The following is a 21,923-nucleotide window of genomic DNA, read 5'->3' as shown; positions in this document are numbered from 1 at the left end:
AAAATTTTTTTTTTTTTGACAGGAAAAAAAAGGCATTAGCAGTAAATTTGCATTACTGGGAGGTTTCCCTTCTCCTGGTGTACTTATAGGGTGCTGACATCATCAGTGTTTAGAAAGGGGAATGTGCATCCTGTAGTGTATTCTCCTAGTTGCCGAAAGGGACATTTCTCTCACACAGAATTGCACACACACTAACCCCCCTCCACACACACCGAGCATTTGCAGGATTCAAACCCCTACCTAACAATGTTACGACACTTGAGACAGACACATTAGCAGAGAGTGCTATTCACATTACTGGGAAGTTTCCCTTCTCCTGCTGTACTTATAGGGTGCTGACATCATCAGTGTTTAGAAAGGGGAATGTGCATCCTGTAGTGTGTTCTCCTAGTTGCCAAAAGGGACATTTCTCTCACACAGAATTGCACACACACCAACTCCGCTCACCCACACACACACACTGAGCATTTGCAGGATTCAAACCCTGACCTAACTATATTATGACACTTGAAGGAGATGCATTAGCAGAGCGCACTATCTGAATTACGGGGCATCTGTTCTGCACCTGCAGTATTTATAGGGTGCTGACATCATTATTTATACAGAGGTATGTACATCTATTACTACCTGTCAGGTGGGGGATAGCATATATATATGCATTTGCAGCCACCTACTTCAGGGTCAGATATGCACATCAGCACTGGCAGGTTATGTTTTATACCATGCTTCGTGACCACAGGACCTGTAACACACAACACAACCAGTTCAGACCACCCCTCCCACATCCGGGACACACACTTTGCTTCCTGCGAACAGTGCCAAGATATAGGTGTTCACATACACCATTCCAGTTGTTAACATCAGGTACAGGTATATTGTGTGTGGGAACTACTCAGGCCTCTACAACATTACCCTACAGCCACTACAATTTGTGAGTCCATGTGCTATGGCAGGACCACTCACCACAGCCACAAGGGGGAATACATATTGCATCTGACCATCTGCAACATGGGTAGTCACTGTCCCACACCAGAGGTAGACCACCATTGTTGATATCTGACCATACCCACCTTTCCCTGGGCATCCATATCCCATCCCCACCCCCAGGCAAGGTTGTCACTGCAAACAAAGTGTATTTATCAAAAGCAGACTTTGCACTTGTGAAGACTGGGGTTGAAGACTTCAAAGGACCCATGCTGGGGGAGTATACAGGCCACTCTGCATAATCCTTGACAATTGCATTCTATGAGCATGTGGAAGGTTTGCATTGATCATGCTATCCCAAATATACCCATGACTCCTCCACAACAGGACACCCTGTCAGGTGTACACCAGCCATATATTAGCTGTCCAACAGATGGAGTGTTGCAGAGCAGTAGCCCACAGAGGGAGGGCATCTCTGAACAGTACTGGCACGACACTTCAATCCCTCTTAATCATCACGACAACGTGCTGACAGTGAAAATTTCCAGACACTGCAGATAAGGCTCCCCTCAATCTGTTATTGATGCCCACTTACTGTTAGAGGTCCTCACCAACCCTCTTCCAGTGCACACCAACAACATGGATGTGGCATAGCAAATTCAACCCCTGGGATCTCCACTGTGTCCCTGCTTCATGGAAGCACAGCACACTTGCCTCAAACGGTGCCTTATGTGACCTACTTTACAGTGGCACAGTAGCCTACTCTACTGGGGATGCAGACGCCAAGCACACTCTGGCTAAGCTTTCATTCCCTAGGGCAAACAGCCTAGTATTGACCTCTACACCCATATGTTTAATTGTCAGATGCACAATATTTGTTGCTGATAGGCTGTTTGCAGGTCTTTATTGCCATAGCATTCCCTGTTTCCATGAACAACTTGTGTATCTGTGGAAGATGTTTGAATATGAGGGGGATCCACTATATCACTTATGTCTCTGTAGTCATTTAACTGTGTGCAGTGGGCAGATTGCTGTAATGTGGTTGGTTCCTGGAATGTCACATACAAATACCAGATATGTGTGGCCAACTGTTAAACTGAGATATGGCGTAAGTGTGTGAGCATGCCCAGTTCAGCTTTTCCATGGCATGTTGTCTGACGAGCATGCCCAGTGTGAGCTTTCCATATGTTGAACTCTGCAGTCCACCACATATGTGGATGAGTGTGAACTTCAACAATATCTCACGTTTATGGTTGTGTGTTGGGTGTCATGTTGTGTACTTTTTGGCCAGCTTTAATACAAATGTCTATGAACACAACAGGGATTATACTGTGCCTGCAGGGTTTGCATGGGATACTTTGCATACAGTTGTCAGCATCCTTTCATACTGACCTAACTGCTGTAGTACCATATAGTGTACTGGTTCAGTACTTTCTGTGATGGACAGTATCCTGGGCTTTAGTCCTATCACTGCTTTAAATTTACTGTAGTGAGCACAACAGACTGTTTAGGGGCCAGTTGTGCACATATATTGTTTCATGTTGCATTGTGTTTAGATATGGACCTACTTAAACCAGGCTTGTCCAACATTGGTAGTGTATTCACAACATAGAGTGGACATTGGCAAACACTAGCTGATGTGCCTAGGCCATTTCCTCTTTAGTAAGAGAGTGTGTTTGTCCTTGACACACATTGTAACTAGGTTGCATGACATATGTCGTAAAGTTGGCTCTGTGCCTCGATCTACCTGTGACATAACAGTGATACACAGGAATAAACCTACCATCTCCCCATCCACTCATCAAGGAATTCCACTCTTGAGGAGAGTCGATGAGAGTGACTCTCCTGGCTAACCTGTACTGGGAGTTTACTCATGAGTGAGGGTGGCTTCCTGTCAGTTATGGATCATTCAGTACAGCTTGTCCTATGTATGTCAGTGCTGGGAGTTCCAGGTCTCTCATGTGCATAGCTCACTGCCATTCAGATTGCCACAAGGTGCAGCATGTTCACATTGATTCAGCAGACATGGCTTTATACATCAGGCACAGCTTGCCTCTGGGGTGGAGCAGCCCCATGGCAGTGTGTGGAGCTGCAGTTTGTTTCCCAATCCAGGCAACTGCCATGGCATCTGTTCCAGAAGCTCTTTGATACTCCTGGTGAGGTACTTTTGGGGGTCTTTTCCAGTTGATGGAGGTGTCTGCTGGTACATCCCACAGGGGAGCTATTGTAGTCAACTGTGCTGATGAAGGATGACTGCAGAGAGACACAATGACCTCCCTTATCTAGATCTCACTACCTTCATGATTAGGTGGGTATATGGTATGTTTCTGTAACCACTACAGCCACATGCTTGTCCAATGCAAGATATCTATCAACTTGTGTCCCCAGGTCTCTTATTACATCAGTGTTTAGAAAGGGGAATGTGCATCCTGTAGTGCGTTCTCCTAGTTGCCAAAAGAGACATTGCTCTCACACAGAATTGCACATACACTAACCTCCCTCACCCAAACACACACACTGAACATTTGCAGGATTCAAACACCTACCTAACTATGTTATGACACTCGAGACTGACGCATTAGCGGAGTGCACAATTTGCATTACTGGGAGGTTTCCCTTCTCCTGGTGTACTTATAGGGTGCTGACATCATCAGTGTTTAGAAAGGGGAATGTGCATCCTGTAGTGTATTCTCCTAGTTGCCGAAAGGGACATTTCTCTCACACAGAATTGCACACACACTAACCCCCCTCCACACACACCGAGCATTTGCAGGATTCAAACCCCTACCTAACAATGTTACGACACTTGAGACAGACACATTAGCAGAGAGTGCTATTCACATTACTGGGAAGTTTCCCTTCTCCTGCTGTACTTATAGGGTGCTGACATCATCAGTGTTTAGAAAGGGAATGTGCATCCTGTAGTGTGTTCTCCTAGTTGCCAAAGGGACATTTCTCTCACACAGAATTGCACACACACCAACTCCGCTCACCCACACACACACACTGAGCATTTGCAGGATTCAAATCCTGACCTAACTATATTATGACACTTGAAGGAGATGCATTAGCAGAGCGCACTATCTGAATTACGGGGCATCTGTTCTGCACCTGCAGTATTTATAGGGTACTGACATCATTATTTATACAGAGGTATGTACATCTATTACTACCTGTCAGGTGGGGGATAGCATATATATATGCATTTGCAGCCACCTACTTCAGGGTCAGATATGCACATCAGCACTGGCAGGTTATGTTTTATACCATGCTTCGTGACCACAGGACCTGTAACACACAACACAACCAGTTCAGACCACCCCTCCCACATCCGGGACACACACTTTGCTTCCCTGGGAACAGTGCCAAGATACGAAGGTGTTCACATACACCATTCCAGTTGTTAACATCAGGTACAGGTATATTGTGTGTGGGAACTACTCAGGCCTCTACAACATTACCCTACAGCCACTACAATTTGTGAGTCCATGTGCTATGGCAGGACCACTCACCACAGCCACAAGGGGGAATACATATTGCATCTGACCATCTGCAACATGGGTAGTCACTGTCCCACACCAGAGGTAGACCACCATTGTTGATATCTGACCATACCCACCTTTCCCTGGGCATCCATATCCCATCCCCACCCCCAGGCAAGGTTGTCACTGCAAACAAAGTGTATTTATCAAAAGCAGACTTTGCACTTGTGAAGACTGGGGTTGAAGACTTCAAAGGACCCATGCTGGGGAGTATACAGGCCACTCTGCATAATCCTTGACAATTGCATTCTATGAGCATGTGGAAGGTTTGCATTGATCATGCTATCCCAAATATACCCATGACTCCTCCACAACAGGACACCCTGTCAGGTGTACACCAGCCATATATTAGCTGTCCAACAGATGGAGTGTTGCAGAGCAGTAGCCCACAGAGGGAGGGCATCTCTGAACAGTACTGGCACGACACTTCAATCCCTCTTAATCATCACGACAACGTGCTGACAGTGAAAATTTCCAGACACTGCAGATAAGGCTCCCTCAATCTGTTATTGATGCCCACTTACTGTTAGAGGTCCTCACCAACCCTCTTCCAGTGCACACCAACAACATGGATGTGGCATAGCAAATTCAACCCTGGGATCTCCACTGTGTCCCTGCTTCATGGAAGCACAGCACACTTGCCTCAAACGGTGCCTTATGTGACCTACTTTACAGTGGCACAGTAGCCTACTCTACTGGGGATGCAGACGCCAAGCACACTCTGGCTAAGCTTTCATTCCCTAGGGCAAACAGCCTAGTATTGACCTCTACACCCATATGTTTAATTGTCAGATGCACAATATTTGTTGCTGATAGGCTGTTTGCAGGTCTTTATTGCCATAGCATTCCCTGTTTCCATGAACAACTTGTGTATCTGTGGAAGATGTTTGAATATGAGGGGGATCCACTATATCACTTATGTCTCTGTAGTCATTTAACTGTGTGCAGTGGGCAGATTGCTGTAATGTGGTTGGTTCCTGGAATGTCACATACAAATACCAGATATGTGTGGCCAACTGTTAAACTGAGATATGGCGTAAGTGTGTGAGCATGCCCAGTTCAGCTTTTCCATGGCATGTTGTCTGACGAGCATGCCCAGTGTGAGCTTTCCATATGTTGAACTCTGCAGTCCACCACATATGTGGATGAGTGTGAACTTCAACAATATCTCACGTTTATGGTTGTGTGTTGGGTGTCATGTTGTGTACTTACTGGCCAACTGCTTCATGTCTGAACACAACAGGGATTATACTGTGCCTGCAGGGTTTGCATGGGATACTTTGCATACAGTTGTCAACATCCTTTCATACTGACCTAACACTGTAGTACCATATAGTGTACTGGTTCAGTACTTTCACTGTGGTGGACAGTATCCTGGGCTTTAGTCCTATCACTGCTTTAAATTTTCATAGTGAGCACAACAGACTGTTTAGGGGCCAGTTGTGCACATATGACCATGTTGCATTATGTTCAGATATGGACTACTTAAACCAGGCTTGTCCAACATTGGTAGTGTATTCCACAACATAGGTTGACATTGGCAAACACTAGCAATGTGCCCTAGGCCATTTCTAATGCTAGTCAGAGTGTGTTTGTCCTTCGACACACATTGTAACTGGAGTTTGCCATGACATATGTCATGGTTAGTATACTGTGCCTCCGTCTACCTGTGACATAACAGTGATACCCAGGGTAAACCTACCATCTCCCAGCCACTCATCAAGATTCCTCTTGAGGAGAGTCAATGGGTGACTCTCTGGCTAACCTGTACTGGGAGTTTACTCAAGAGTGGGGTGGCTTCTGTGTTATGGATCATTCAGTACAGCTTGTCCTATGTATGTCAGTGCTGGGGTTCAGGTCTCTCATGTGCATAGCTCCCTGCCATTCAGATTGTACAAGGTGCAGCATGTTCATTGATTCCAGCTTGGACATGGCTTTATACATCAGGCACAGCTTGCCTCTGGGTGGGCAGTATGGCAGTGTGTGGAGCTGCAGTTTGTTTAATCAGGCAACACATGGCATCTGTTCAAGCTCTTTGATACTCCTGGTGAGGTACTTTTGGGGTCTTTCCAGTTGATGGAGGTGTCTGCTGGGGTACATCCCACAGGGGCCATTGTAGTCAATTGTGATGCTGATGAAGGATGACTGCAGAGCCACAATGACCTCACCTGATCTAGATCTCACTACCTTCATGATTAGGTGGGTATATGGTATGTTTCTGTAACCACTACAGCCACATGCTTGTCCAATGCAAGATATCTATCAACTTGTGTCCCCAGGTCTCTTATTACATCTTAAGTACTTAATGGGTTAACACCTATGTGGTAATTGGTGGGCACTTACTGTATATCCACAGGGGTTGACTATACACTTTTCTGCAATTAGCTTGCTGACATGGCTATGGCACCAGTTGTCTGTTTCTATGTGGCCCTTTTGTGGGATGCTTGTGTCAGCTGGAGGGTCAGATATGGTGGCCAGTTTGTAGTCCTCTGCAAACTTGTTGAGACACAGTCCTTCCATGTTGGCCTGTACCTATGGGACATATATACCAAACAAGGGAGGTCCCAGCACTGAGCCTTGTGGGATGCCAGTTGTATCTGGTTTGTAGTCTGACATGGCTGCAGCATTTCTGACCATGTCAGTTCTGTCCTTGGTCTGGTTTGCAACCCCTCTACTGACATAGGGTTTATATTTAAGCTGGTGAGCTTATCTATAATGAACACGTGGGGTATTACATGGAAGCCTTTTGCAAGGTCCAGCTAGGCTGTGTGGACCACATTCCCCTCATCAATGACCTTAATGACTGTTTCAAATGAGTCAAACATGTTTAAGGGGCAGGATCTGCACTTAAGAAAGCCACACTGGGTAGGGTCCAGTGTCAGTTGGTCCCCGATATCTTTATGCCTGAGATACATGCTGATCCTTTCCATAGCTTTGCAGACCAAGCTTGTCAGCATTCTGGGGTGGTAGTTTGCAGTATCCATTCAGGCAACACCTTTGTGGAGAAGGACCACTGTTGTTGTACACTGCTCTTTGTGTACATATCCTGTGGTAAGGCTGACATTGAGCAGTAGTGTTATTTGGCATTCCATTCTTCTTGGAGTCCATGTTGGACTCAGCCCAGGACACCATCTCATACCATTGATGCTGTGTGTTTTGCTTTGTAGATGCTGGCTGTTACCTCAGCATCTGCAATGTCAGGGGGCCAGCACTCTGCTGGGATAGATATTTTGCATTTTTGTGGGGGGGGGGGGTTGCACTGCACCTGTCAGGTTGGATGTTGACAATATGTGTGTGTGTGTTTGGTATGTTGTTTGTAATATTTGAGTGATTCAGAGCATATCTGTGAATTCCCAACAAGGTTCCTACCATCAGTTAAGAAAGCATTGTGATTATCCTTAGTGTCCTGTACAATTTGTATCTTCATAGGTTCATAGGTTCATACAAGGCTATCCACCCTAGGGCATTTCTAAGCCTAGCCAGAGTGTGTGTGGCTTTCGCCACCCCATGCTATGTGAATATTATGGCCATTTATGATTTACTTTACTGTGCCTCTGTCTGGATGTGACACAGTGAAGACCCCCAGTGTACATCTACGATCATCCATCCACTTGGCAAGATTCCTGTTGAAGAGAGTCAGTGAGGGGCTCTGCCTAACATGGAGTGGGATTCCGTTCCAGGGTGTAGGGAGCCTCTGGGTTATGTATCTGTCCCTCCAGCACATCCTATTTCATTATGTGTTGAGGTTGACATCTCTCACTCTCACAGCTCCGATGGAATTGGGTTTTCTGGGATGGAGCATGTCCATTACTCCTGTGTTGGACATGGCCTTGTACAACAGGCATGCAACGCCTCTGCATAGGCAGTATGTGACTGCATACAGCTGGGGTGTCTACAGCCAGGCAGCATATGACAAATCTTTGAGACCCTTTATCCTCTTGGTGAGGTACCTTTGAGGTCTTTCTAACTGCTGCAGATGTCGGGTAAGGTACATCCCAAATGAGGCATTGTACTAGATTATGGGTCTGATAAGAGAACAGTATAGGGGCACAATAACCTCTGTTGATGTAGATGTGAATCCTTTCATGATATGGTGTCCAATATAGACAGTCTTCCTAGCCACGTTGGCAATGTGAGTGTCACATGACAGGTTACTGTCCACTTGTGTCCCTAGGTCCCTGATTACTCCTTCCATACATAATGGATTACCACCTATGTGGTAATTTATGAGTACCTTGTTTGGTATTTGGTGAGGCATTCATACTGTCCAGTGTCTTCAGGATGGCTGAGTGGGGTTCCTGTGTGTGAGAGTGTAGTCTGTAGCATGCTACAGACTGTACAGCAGTTTTGCCTACGGTTAGTTGCACATGGGTGTTCTCCGATGCTTCGTGCAATGTCAGTTACCTGGACATGTGGGTGTCTGTGCTGAATATGGATACTCCCCCTCCTTTTATGTTTTGGTCCAGGTTTTGGGGCCATAACGCATGATATGAGGTATAACCTGGTAGTGCTGGTGTGCTGTCAGGAGCCTTGCTGCAGGTTTCTGTCACTGCACGGACATCGATGTTCTCCATACTGGGGAGGGCCTCGGGAGCATGCATGTTGAGGTTTGCACGTCTGGCATTGGGCAGCATTACCCTTATGTTTCTTTCCACTTATGTTTTCTAGGGAGGTGGGTTAGTCTTTTCAGCCTTGCCTACGAAAGGCTCTATTGAGGTGGCAAGAGCCTTATCCAATATCCAGATGCCCAGGGGTAAGAGGTGCAAGCCATCCCTAGCACAGCAGTGTGGCTTGTCAAACATGACATCCCAAGCAGACAGACATTGGATCCCCTTGGAATGACACCAGTAATTGTGCCACTTGTTAAAGCTGATCATTCTGTGTTTGTACTGTGGCATCATTCTCGGTGAGGGTAGGATGCTGCACACAGTCAGTGTCATACCGACCTGGACTACATAATTGGAGAGCTCATCTATGTCTCTTTTCATGTAGTCTGGGGAGGTACATCTCAGGTCATTCACACCAGCATGGACAATGACTGCATCATATTTCTACTTGCTTTGGGGTGACCTGCGTACTTGTGTTATGTGGCGTATTGTAGCAGCCTACAGGCAGCTTACTTTACCCTTTCCCAGGGTACTTGTTCAAAAAGTATGTTTCTTTATTTTTGACATGAATTGTTATATTGATTTTTTTTACAGGACAGAAGAACCTTCCATCCATGAATTCCAAATTTTCTCACATTACTGCCTTATATTTACTTTCACATTTCAACAACTTTCTCAGACCTTTATCTAGCCAATCCCAAACTGCTTCTGCCATTCCCTTCCCCTCCATGCATCCATTCATTCTCCTCAGAAGTATCATATCCAGTGACATTCACCTCTGCTTGAACAGTTTAAAATTGATAGCACCCCAGGTACAGACAATAGTCACCCATGGTTTATTTATCAATGTAGATATTACATTATAACCTCATTGTAGCACATCTACAACCTGTGTATTACACAAAATATTATGTCTAATATCTGGAAAAATGCCATTGTAAAATGTCTCCCTATGAAACCTGATCCTAACAATCCATCAGATATTCAATCATCACTGTTCTGCCTGCCCTATGAAAGATTCTGAAACAATTACTTTATTTGCAACTCCCTCAGTATATCACCCAGTCCCACCTTCTCTACCAAAAGGAGCATGGCTTTCTTTTGGTTGCAGTACATCCACAGCTATGTGTACACTCAGTGACAATATTGTTCTTTGAAAAGACAAAGGCTTTATTACTGGAAACATTTTTATTGACCTCACCTGAGCCTTTAGACTTGTTGATCACTCATTTCTCCTTTCTGAAATAGGCATTAGTGATAACACATGGCCCTGGTTCAAAAAGTACCTCTATAACTGCCAGTGAATTAAGGTTTTCCAATCTCTACTTTAGTTCTTCTGCAGAAGGGTGTCTCCAAGGATATATTCTGGCCCCTCTTTTCTTTTCAATCTACATCAAGCAACGTCCTTTAACTTACCCTATCTTCTTTCCTGCTTTATGCTGATGACATGTTCATATTCCACTCCAGATCATTGTGTCTCTTTTCTTGAACACAAACTTCAGGCTGATTTTTGTGACCTTATTCAATGGGTTAATGATAAAATATTATCCGTTAAATAGCTCTAAAACTGAAACAATGCTTTTTTACTATAAGGCAAAATCTCACTTCTATCTCCAAGCCTTTAAAAATCCTCAATCATCTTAATAACACTATTAATGTCACTTTATTCCAGTACCTAGGGATCTGAATGGACCCCTTCCTAAATTCCAACCCCTTTGGACTACACACACAAATAAATGAACTTTCTCCTATTCTAGGCTAATAGGACCTCCCCTTTTCTTTTCAGACCCTGTAGATATGCCATAAGTAAAGGTATTTTATAAGATTGAATATTGCCTCCTGTTGATTATTGCAGCCTCTAAAAAATGTATCCACCCCATAGTCCATCTCAAATTCCATTTGCAAATTCATCACTCTCTCCCTAAAAATGAACACCACCACAAAACCAGCAAAACCACTGAAAAAGCTAATTAGCCACCTGTGAAGCGATGTGCTGACTTTCTGCTTGCCTTACAACAATTTAAACTTTTCAAGAATGACACCTTCCCCAGTCTAGCCTGCAGACTATTCAGAGATGCATCAATATAAACCTTAAAAATCGTAATCACTCAGGCCGTCTCCTCTAAACACCCCAAACTTGGTTTCATTGCACTGACCATGCCTTCTCAGCCATTGGTCCCAAACTGTAGGAATCTCTCATTTCTTTGCTTAAAGACAATTCTTTTTATCCCATTTTCTGGTCAGAATTAAAAGCACATTTCAAGAATCTAGGAAAATGCTACTGTTATCTCTCTGGTCACATAACTTGACCTCTTAATTTCTTTCTTTCCTCCATATCTTGATCTGACTCTGCCTGATTCTTTCTGCATGCCAACTCTGCTTCCCACTGTGTATATAATGCATTTATGCATTGTGCTTTGTCAGTCACTCATTTATTTTCTATTGGCTGTATACCCTCAATTCGACTATGATATTCACTTTGTATATAATATTGTTCACTTTGTATATAATGCATGTATATATATTTCATTCTGTCATTCTATCTGTATATAATGTCATGTATCTATCTTGTTTTCCCTGGGCTGAGACTGAAATAGATCCACTGGGATCAGTGCTCTACCCCAGTTAACAAATTCAAGATAAAATACATAAATAAATAAATAAATAAATAATCATCATCCACAATCTGCAAATTCTATGTATAGTTCTTGTTTCAATCATGTAAAAGATTTTAGTTCATATTTTATAATACAGAGTTGGGTTATGTGTCTAAAATTCAGTGCCTGGATGAAGTGGCAAGAGGTAAGTTGTATATAGAAAATAATAAACCAAAACTATGCATACTAGGTTCTGTGGTTACAGTAACAACACCAAAAATAAAACTTAAACAATATTTTATTTTATTTTATTTTAGTGAATTGAGCACTTTAGTCCTGTCAACATGTGTAAAGGACTTCATCAGAACTAAAAAGAAAATACATCACACACATTTAAAATATCCTAATTAATGATTAATTAAGAAAATTGTACTATTCAAAACATTTCCCATTTATCCATCTTTTATATTAAAATATAAAATATCTTTTATACTAAAAAAACTCTACAGAAAGTGTGTATAAGCATTAATAAATTTGTGAGCATGTAACAAATATAAACAAATGTTTTAAAAATTCCCTCACTATTAAAAAAAAACAATCGTTATATGGGTCTGCTTCACATAATTGATATGTCAGCAGACATCCTTTTATAAGACCGAGACCACAAACCCAAAATCCCACAAACCAGACACCTGAAATACCAGACATACACAAAACCAAAACAATGAAATCCCGACTTACCCCCATGCAACAAAATTATGACACTAAAAACTCCAGATGTACACAAAACTGAAACAATGAAATCCCAACTTACTGCCCCCATGCAACAAAATTACAAAACTAAAAACTAACACTATTGCAACAGCACACTAAAATATTCCAACCAAAACTATGTATTTGGCCTCACCTACACCTCACCCACCAACCAATACAAGCAAACTCAAAGAAAATCCCACTGAATATTATTACCAGCATGAATGTTCATTACAAATGCTTAAATTAAATAACAACTATTTAATTTCGGCTTTTATGGTTTTTCAGGGGGGGGGGCTGTGCACTCCCCAAACCCCCTGAAAATTAAATATACCAACTCCAAGATTGTACCACAGTGTGGAAATGAATGGATTCCTGTTCTGCTCAGCTTGGAGTGTCAGCATTTCAAACATTCAGTCTTCTGAACATTGGTATTGTAAAGTTTTGCTCATTTGAAACTTTGAGTTTCTGGCCTCGGCCTTATAAAACGTTTGCTGAATACTAGGATCTGTGAGTATATTTGGTAAAGCCACTACTTCTGTTGAAATAAAGATCGTCATTTTGCACTCCTAGGCTTCGACACTAGAAAAAATGTAAACATTTTGGTTCAAATCCAGGGGATGGGCATAGTTTAATTTTAACTGTCAAAACAATTCCTTATATTCTATTTTGGTTTGCCACCTCCCTCCTCTAGGGGTTACCATTATTTTGTCAAACTATTTTTTAAATCCACCTCATACCTCAATATGTCTGTATAAAAAAAAAAAATCACAAATTCTCAGCATACTTTATTGACCCAGTAAGCACGTTCAAGTCACATGACTTCACTGGTAATTAACAATCAATACCTTGTTGGCTAATGCTTCAAACCTATAATTTTAAAATAAGCCTTGAAAGTATCTTATTCATTAGGCCCAGGTCACTTTCAGTCATCTAACTTAACCTGCCATACATATTCCTTGTAGTCTAACAAATCATCTGTATTTAATCTAATATTATAATTTTTGACCAAATCATTAACAATAAAAGAAAAATTCTTTGCTTCACCATACCAGAACTTTCATTGTATTATACCACAAAAGCTCACAACTGTTCTTATTTTTACCATGCCCCTTTATGATTGGCTTTGTCATTCGTGCCTGTCCCAATAAGGGTTGATATTGTCCACCCCACTGACTTAGGACAACATTACTAATGTCAAGAACCAGTTGTCTGGGGTAAACTTTCTCCATGAACATGTCAAGATAACTTGATAATTTCCTCAATTAGCACCTCTTTTGTGGAAACAATATGGGGCAAGTCTAATGCATTGTCATCTCATGAAGCTCTTTTTGTGAATAAATAGATGAGAACTATGTAGTGTAAATACACATTACTAAAGGTAGGTTTCCTGTAGATGTTAGAAATAAAAACTGTTTCCATGCTCTTAATATTGACATGCAGATAATTTGCTTCTAAGGCATTGATGGTAGAACTGTATCTCAAAAAAATCAGTTATGCCATTCATGTATATAATAAAATCATCAGTCAGATCCACTAGGCCAACACATAAAAATTCATATTTGATCCAGATGCCTTAAATAATGGTTTCAGTACTTGTAAATGTCTGCAGGGGAAAAAAAAAATAATTTCCCAACTAAAGAGAACCTTGTTAGTGTAAATAGGTGCCCATGACATACCCATTGCTGTTGATGTTGTTGTTTGTCTTTCGGCTTTTCCTGGTTAGGGGTCGTCACAGTGGAACTTCAGTCTGCTAATGATTGGCAGTAGATTTTTCATGAACGCCGAGGTGCCAGCTTGACGTTCAACCTTCATGAAGACATGCCCATTTACACATGTCTTTTGAATGCCCACCCAACCGCGGGAAGGACATGCAGACTCCACACAGAAGGAACTCCCCGCATTCCAGCCGAGAACTGACCAAGAGAACCTCTTGCTGTGAGGTAACAACGCTACCGCTGCACCGCTGCAGATCATGACACACCCATTGCTACTCTTCTAATTTGTTTATAAATCTTACATTCAAAATAAATGTAATTTTTATCCAAAATGGTCCGCATAAAACTCATAATTAAATTAATTTAATTTTCTTAAAGAAATTTATACTGTAAATGACTTTCAGTGCATAACAGTAAACCTCCATTTCTTAGGGTAAAGGTAAACAAATCAATGTCACCAATAGTTAAACGATTTAAATTAATATGCCATATGTCTCTTTTAGGTCTTCCAAAAAAATCTGCATGATTGTTTTAGTGTCTGTGATTGTATGTTAAAGACTGTTTTTAAAATTTTGTCTAAGAAAACTGGTAGAGGATACGTTTTAGATCCCTTGACAGCCACAAATGGACTAAAAGGCATTTCTTTCATGTTTTTATACAGACTAGGGATTATTGGATGTGACACTTTTTTAAAAATTTCATAAACACCTGGTGTTAATAGCCCTTGGAACAATAAATTGTTACACGTTAATAGGACTAAAGCACTCAACTCACTAAATAAAATAATATCTTATTCAACTTTAATTTTTGGTGCTGTTGCTAGAATCACAGATCCTAGTGTACATGGCTTTGGTCTATTAGTTGTTTCTTTAAGCGCCTATAACTTTCTTGTTTGATTACTGTATAGAAAATGTTTTGTGTAAACAAATTAATAGTCCATCATATGTGTTCTCTAATACACTGCAAAGTGTTAGAAGTCTGAATAAGGATGAGAAGACAGAGAATAATAAATACAAGGGAGGACACTAATGAAGGCAGGGCAGATTCATAAATCTATTATTTGAGAGCAATAGCTGTCCGCATCACGTGTATTTTAATGACAGTGGAGACAGACATAACCAAAATACAGCTTTTTTTCAGTTCTCAAATTATCGTATTCCAGGTTACAAAACAAAATTTGAAAGGAAAACATAGTCTCATTAATAGAAAAGAACTACACATATCAATGTTTTCACCATTCATATAAAAAGCTTATTTATACAACCACTTTGTAGTATAACATAGATCATTGCACTCCTTGTCCACTGCTGCACAGCCTCTCTAGAGCTTCCTACTTTAGATGTTAGAGACACACTTTCTTCCCTGGAAACCTACTCCAGGCATGAGTATCCACTTCTATGTGTGGTTCAGTGATAGTCTCTTCTGTAGCTGTAGTCCAGGATAACATGCCTCCCTTTTGAGATTCAAGCAGATCTCCTTCTCAATCCAGTGAATTTGTTACAGCTTAGAAATGCTTGCTGTTATTCAAAAAATAAATCACATAATAGGTCCCATAGTAATCCAGTAAGCCAACATGAAAGAATTTCTGCTGTAGCTTATACATAGCATTATGTGACTGATCATAAAGAAACAGCAGCATTTGCAAAATGGTTGTATAACACAATGACATTAATAATGCTTTAAAATCAAAGCACTTATAGAGCATTTATTAAACTATTTACATGACATAAATTATTCTAATATCAGAAAATGCATAGGCTTCCCATCACAGCTTAACTCCCTAAACAGAAAGGCTGGAGGACCTGCAGAGCCCATCCAACAAAGGAAGGCAGTTGGATTCATGTCACTGACCATAAAATGTCATGGTAGATTGCTGGTCAGCAGCCACAAATTCTGTATATCTAATGCTATAAGTAACCCATGTAATGACAGAGTAGTGTAGCGTCACTCTACCAAAAGCTAATCACAGCTTTTTCATTTACTTTTTTAGAATTGGCCACTAAATCTGTCACCCAGAATCCTGGCAATGGAGACAGCCTATGCACATCTTTGCACACCTGCATATTTTCTGAAAAATCAACTTAAGAAGCATAAGATAAACAAATGTAAAACAGTGCAAATAGTAATGTTATCAGTAAGAAGTATTATGTGCAGTGATAACAATCAGTGCGTTCATTTTTTTCCATAAATACTTTAGTATAATATAATGTACACAAACGTTGCAAAACGTTGACAAGGAGACCTCCAAGTACATAATTATATTCATATATTCATGTAACATGTATTCAAAAACATTTGCTGGACTAGCTACTGCCAGAAGAATAACTAGCCCCTACACAACATGGCTTCCATCCTTCCCATAGTACTATGACTGCACTTCTAACCAATATTGATGCTGATAATAAAGCTACAGATAATGGCAAACTAGTCTCTTCCTTATTTATAGACTTGTCTAAAGCCTTCAACACATTTTATCCCAGCAAATTTCTGCTTCGAATGTCCTCACTAGGTCTCTCTCAGCCTCCCTTTCTGGGGTTCAAAAGCTACCTACCCAATAGGTATCAGTCAGTAAAATGGCACTACATGCTCTCTCCTTACCTCCCTGTCACCACTGGTGGATCACAAGGCTCTATTCTTGGTCTACTCCTCTTTAACATTTTCCCCAGCACTCTCTATACTTCAACATAACAGGCTGCTATAAAACAATGCAGAGATGATTCCAATTTGATTTGCACGTCTGACAACAAGGTACATCTCCAAAAAATTACTCAGGAAGCTTTAATAGCCACTGAAACATGATTTTGTAACTCACCACTTGTGCTCAACCCCCCCCCCCCCGAAAAACAAAAAACTACTACTTTTTTCCCCAAATCCCTCTCTAATCAAGAAACAAAATTTAAAGTCCTTTCTCTTGATAATACAACCATTGAAGTCACTTCTTTTAGCAAACTAGTAGGGGTGATAGTGGATGATAATCTTACATTTGACCTGCATATACAAAAATGCATAAGAAAAACTCATCAAACACTATGGATGGTTTACAGAGCCAAAAACGTTCTTACTGATGCAACTACTTATCTCTTCCCCACTGTCTTTATGGTGCTTCCATCCTTGCTAACCTCCAGGCCTCACAAAATGTAAAATTTGAACAATGTATAACAACGTTGCTAAATTTGCAGCACATACTCCTTTCAGAACCCACCACTATATAGCATTGAAAAAATGGTTACAACTGCCACATCAACTAACATATACACATTTTATTACCACCTATAAAATTATCCAGTAACCATCTGCTTGTCCAGCACAAAAAAACATTCTACACAACTATGTTCCCAGTCAGTCAGTCATTATGACTCAGTGGCCAAAAATTCCTGTAAAACCTAACAAATCGGCTGGACATTATCTATACTTGTACAGCATTGCTAAGGCCTGTAACTCCTCACCTGTATCCATCAGGAATATAACATCCCTCCCATCTTTCAAAACAACTCTGAAAGACTTCCTAGCTAAAAATCTGTATTTCTTCTTGTTCAAAGCCAGTATAAACTATGGGCAGGATTCACGAAGGCTTGCACGGAGTGTAAGAGACGTGTAATACTCCGTGCAAGCCTCGCGATCCAGGAACAGCCCAAAACTCCATGTAAGAGACCAGCTAAAACGTCTCTTACATGGACTGGGCATGGATATGCTAAACACCTCACTTGCAGCCGAAAGGTATGCAAATGAGGTATATTAGTGATTCACGAAGCAGAAACCAGCCCGTGTAAGAGACGTTTTAGCTGCAGAAATGTACTCAGTTGACAACTGAGTATGTTTCTGCAAAAATCACAACGGAGCCATGTCAGCTCCAAATAAATGGTGCATATGTGTCAGGCAGCATGCCAATGGCCAAATATGTGGCCACTGGCAAGGTAACCCAATGCAAATATTAAAAAAAAATATTTTTTTCGGCAATCACCGATGTTTAAACGCAGTGCAGCCCCGCGCAAACGGGCTGCACTATATAAAACATAAAAATGAAGGTTATAAACCCACAAATGTGGGTTTTATGCAATACATGGAATGACAATGCAGGGACCAGCAGACCAAAAACAACATGGCCACCATGTAGTGGTTGCTAAGGGGGGAAGCTGAATCTAAGACATGTAACTAAGCATTAGTAGGCAATCTCATGTAAATGAGGGTTAAGATACTGAATCCCACAATCACATAGCAAATGAGCACAGTCTAAGTAGTGTAAGAGATACATAAGGGGGAGGAATAGAGTAGGAGATAGGTGACATCACAGGGGGGAATGGTAGAAAGAAATGCAGTTGATTGGAGGTCAGTGTAACATGACAGATGACAGACACAGATCAGGGAAAGAGGAGTGACACAAGATAAGCATGGGAAAGTCAAGAAATGAAAGGTGTACACTGTTACTTACACCAAAGTTTCTTGCTGGTCGTGCATGCACACGTGTGCGCACCATGAAGCGAGAGTAGGGCAGTGTGCACGCGTGTAAGGCAGACTGAGCATGTGGGAGCGTGTTGGTAGACTTTGAAGACTGTTTACGCTAGTGTGCGCGTGTGTAGGGCAGACTGAGCATGTGGGAACCTGTTGGCAGACTTGTAAGACTGTTTGCGCTGGTGTGCTCATGTTTTAACTTGAATAGGCAGATCCTGAACCATGTAAGCATGTGTGCACGCGTGTAATCCACTGTGTGCGTGTTTCTGCTGGTATGCACGCTACTCCCCCCTGAGGAAACAGAAAGGAAAAAGGAAGCAACAGAATTAGTAGGAAGCTAGCAGGGAATACTGCTGGAGCTAGCAGGTGAAAACAATTAAAAGCAGGCAATTACACAGGCAGAATAGTAGCCCAGCCCAGCACTTAAAACTCTACAAACAGCAGTGCAGGATGTTTCTCTCAAGAGACACTGCAAGACAGGAGTAAGCTATTAGAAGTGAAAACTGAAAAAGCTGAACTCAGAGCAGAAATGTTAGGGGCTGCCATAGCTGTCATAATGAGACATAGGCGACTTGCTGAGGGTGGTGACAATGCAGATGGTGCCAGACAACCCATAGTGAGGAGACAGGGAAGAGTGTACAGGCCCAGGGTCACCTTCCACGGGTTACATGAGCTGGAGATAGTAGAGTGCTATAGAGTGGACAGAGAGCTGCTGCAGCAAATAATCGAGCTGTGCAGGCCACGCCTCACACACAGAACCAACAGAGGGGAACCCATCCCAGTGGAAACCAAGGTATGTGTTGGCCTAAGAATACTAGCAACAGGTACCTTCCAAAGACCAACTGGTGATATGATGGGGATATCACAGGCATCAGCCTCCAGGGTACTGCACCAGTTCCTGGATGCCATGTCAGCACATGTCGGTAATCATGTATATTTCGCCAATGCCCGTGAGGTATTGGCCAGCAATATGTGTCTCTTCCAGCAAATAGCAGAATACCCTGAGGTAGTGGGTGCAATAGACTGCACGCACATACGCATCAAAGCACCAGCCGGTGAACGGGGTAGGGCCTACATTAACCGCAAGGGCTTCCCCTCCATCAACTGCCAGGTCGTGTATGATGCCCAGGGCATAATAATGAATGTGTGTGCTGGCTGCCCTGGGAGCTACCATGATTCCCACATCTGGCATTTGATGCAGCTGTACCCAACATTTGCCAATGGGGACATCCCACACGGACACCTAGCGGGGGATGCAGGTTATGCACTGGAGCCGTGGCTGATGACACCCATCAGAAACGCACACACACCTGAACAGGAACGCCATAATGAGGCACATGCACAAACACGTAATGTAATAGAGCGTGTGTTTGGGCTGCTCAAGTCATGGTTCTGGTGTCTGGACACATCTGGTGGAGCCTTGCAGTACTCACCAACTACATGTACCCAAATTGTCATGGTATGTGCTATGCTACATAATATGATCTTGCAAAAACAGCTGCAGCAGGACCAGCATAGGGCTGGGCCAAACAGTCCCCCACCATTGCCAAGGCCATCACAGGCAGAGCATGACTCGGAGGGGGAACAACCTGAGCCTGCCCCAGTAGGCAGAAGGAGGCGTGCCCAGTATGCCCTGGCCTTGGCAAAGAGGCAACGCATAGCACATACACTGGCTCAGTAGGAACCCTGGGAATGATACCCCCTCTGACTCACTCAAATAATAACAGGGATGTCTAAAATGACATGACCTGCTCACAAACATGTACAGGGAGTGTAATATGTGCATCCGACAGAGGCAACCCTGCAGCACCACCTGAGGCATGAATGCCATGTGTTAAGTAATGTAACACCATGTACTATATGCACACCTGATGACCCTGACTAACATCCACCCTCACCAAGCATGAAGCCACAAAATGACGATGGGATGATCAATTGCAATAACTGGCTAAAGTAATGCAGTTAGTCAAAGGGGAGCCAATGTGTTTCAGCCTGGGAAGACATGCTAAGCATGACATGATGCACCACCTGCTAGGGGTGGCATGCACCTATCAGTCCAGGCCCCATGGATACTGGCAAAGGCTGTCAGTACCCACAGCATGCCCTGAATAGGTAAGTCTCAAAACACAAACCCACCTTCATAGGTACCACAAGGGATAGGAACCTAGATGTAATGCTACCCAATACCAGAAGTTTAAACAGCAAGATGCGTGCAGCGTAAACGCACACAGTATGGAGAATGTTGATATCAGTCCTGTAATAGAAAACTAGGTCAAGGCTCACATCACCACCCAAACACTACCAGGTTACACCTCATACTGTGCTGTAGAGCCGCAAAACATGGAACAAGCTACAAAAGGAGGGTGACTAGCAATAAATGTCAAGGATAACCACACCCCCATGTTGGTACCACAACAAGAAGCAGCATGGATTAGCCATGGTCAAATACCAATGGCTAAAACTGCCTCCCAGTATATAGCCTGCTGCAGACTACTGTCCTAATACCAGGAACTGCACCTGGCCTATGTTGGAATACATGAATATATCAAGCCCCCCAAACCACATTATATTGCTTGATTGAAAATACCCAGACATACACTGGGAGCATTATACTAGCACCAACATAGTAGGAGAAAAGTTCCCAGAATCCATAAACCAAAATGCCCAGCAACAAAGTACCACTCCCACAGGAGGGGTAAGCATACTGGATGTGATAATCAGCAACATGTGTACTGGATGGCAAGATGAGAAGTGTATCCCTCACTGGTAAGTCCAGACCATAGAGTAATCACACTGGATATACACATCCTGACCACAGTCCCTTGCCAGAAAACCACAGTGAAAAACATGTGTAAAGCATAGGTTGCACCCCTCCAAACCGATGTAGAATCCACGAAAAGCCCTGTGCAAGTGCAGAATATGGGACACACCGCAGAACATGTTATACAGGCATTCCATGAACACAGCCAGGAATGCTTGGATTATGCAATCACAAATAACAACAAGACACAATGCCATACACGCAGGCATCTGGCATGCTGGACTCCAGCCATTACCAAACCATGCAAGAGAATGAGGAAGCTACTACATAATAGAGCAAACATAAAAAGGGAAGTAATCACTGATCAGTAGTATGGCAATAAAATATGTCCACACATACAATCCACTAAGGCCAGCCACAACAAGTAGAATCTGTGAATCCAGAGGCAATGTGACACCTGCCCCAAGTACACAGACAACCCACAACTCCACCCAATAAATGCAAATATATGTGAGAGATGCAACCATGTATCCAAACCGGAGGCTGAGCTCCCCCAACTCAGTACTGTCAAA

Source organism: Protopterus annectens, chromosome 3.part1, assembly GCF_019279795.1.
Source record: "Protopterus annectens isolate FY-2018-M chromosome 3.part1, PAN1.0, whole genome shotgun sequence".
Lineage (NCBI taxonomy): Eukaryota > Metazoa > Chordata > Ceratodontiformes > Protopteridae > Protopterus > Protopterus annectens.
This window is presented reverse-complemented; position numbering follows the sequence as displayed.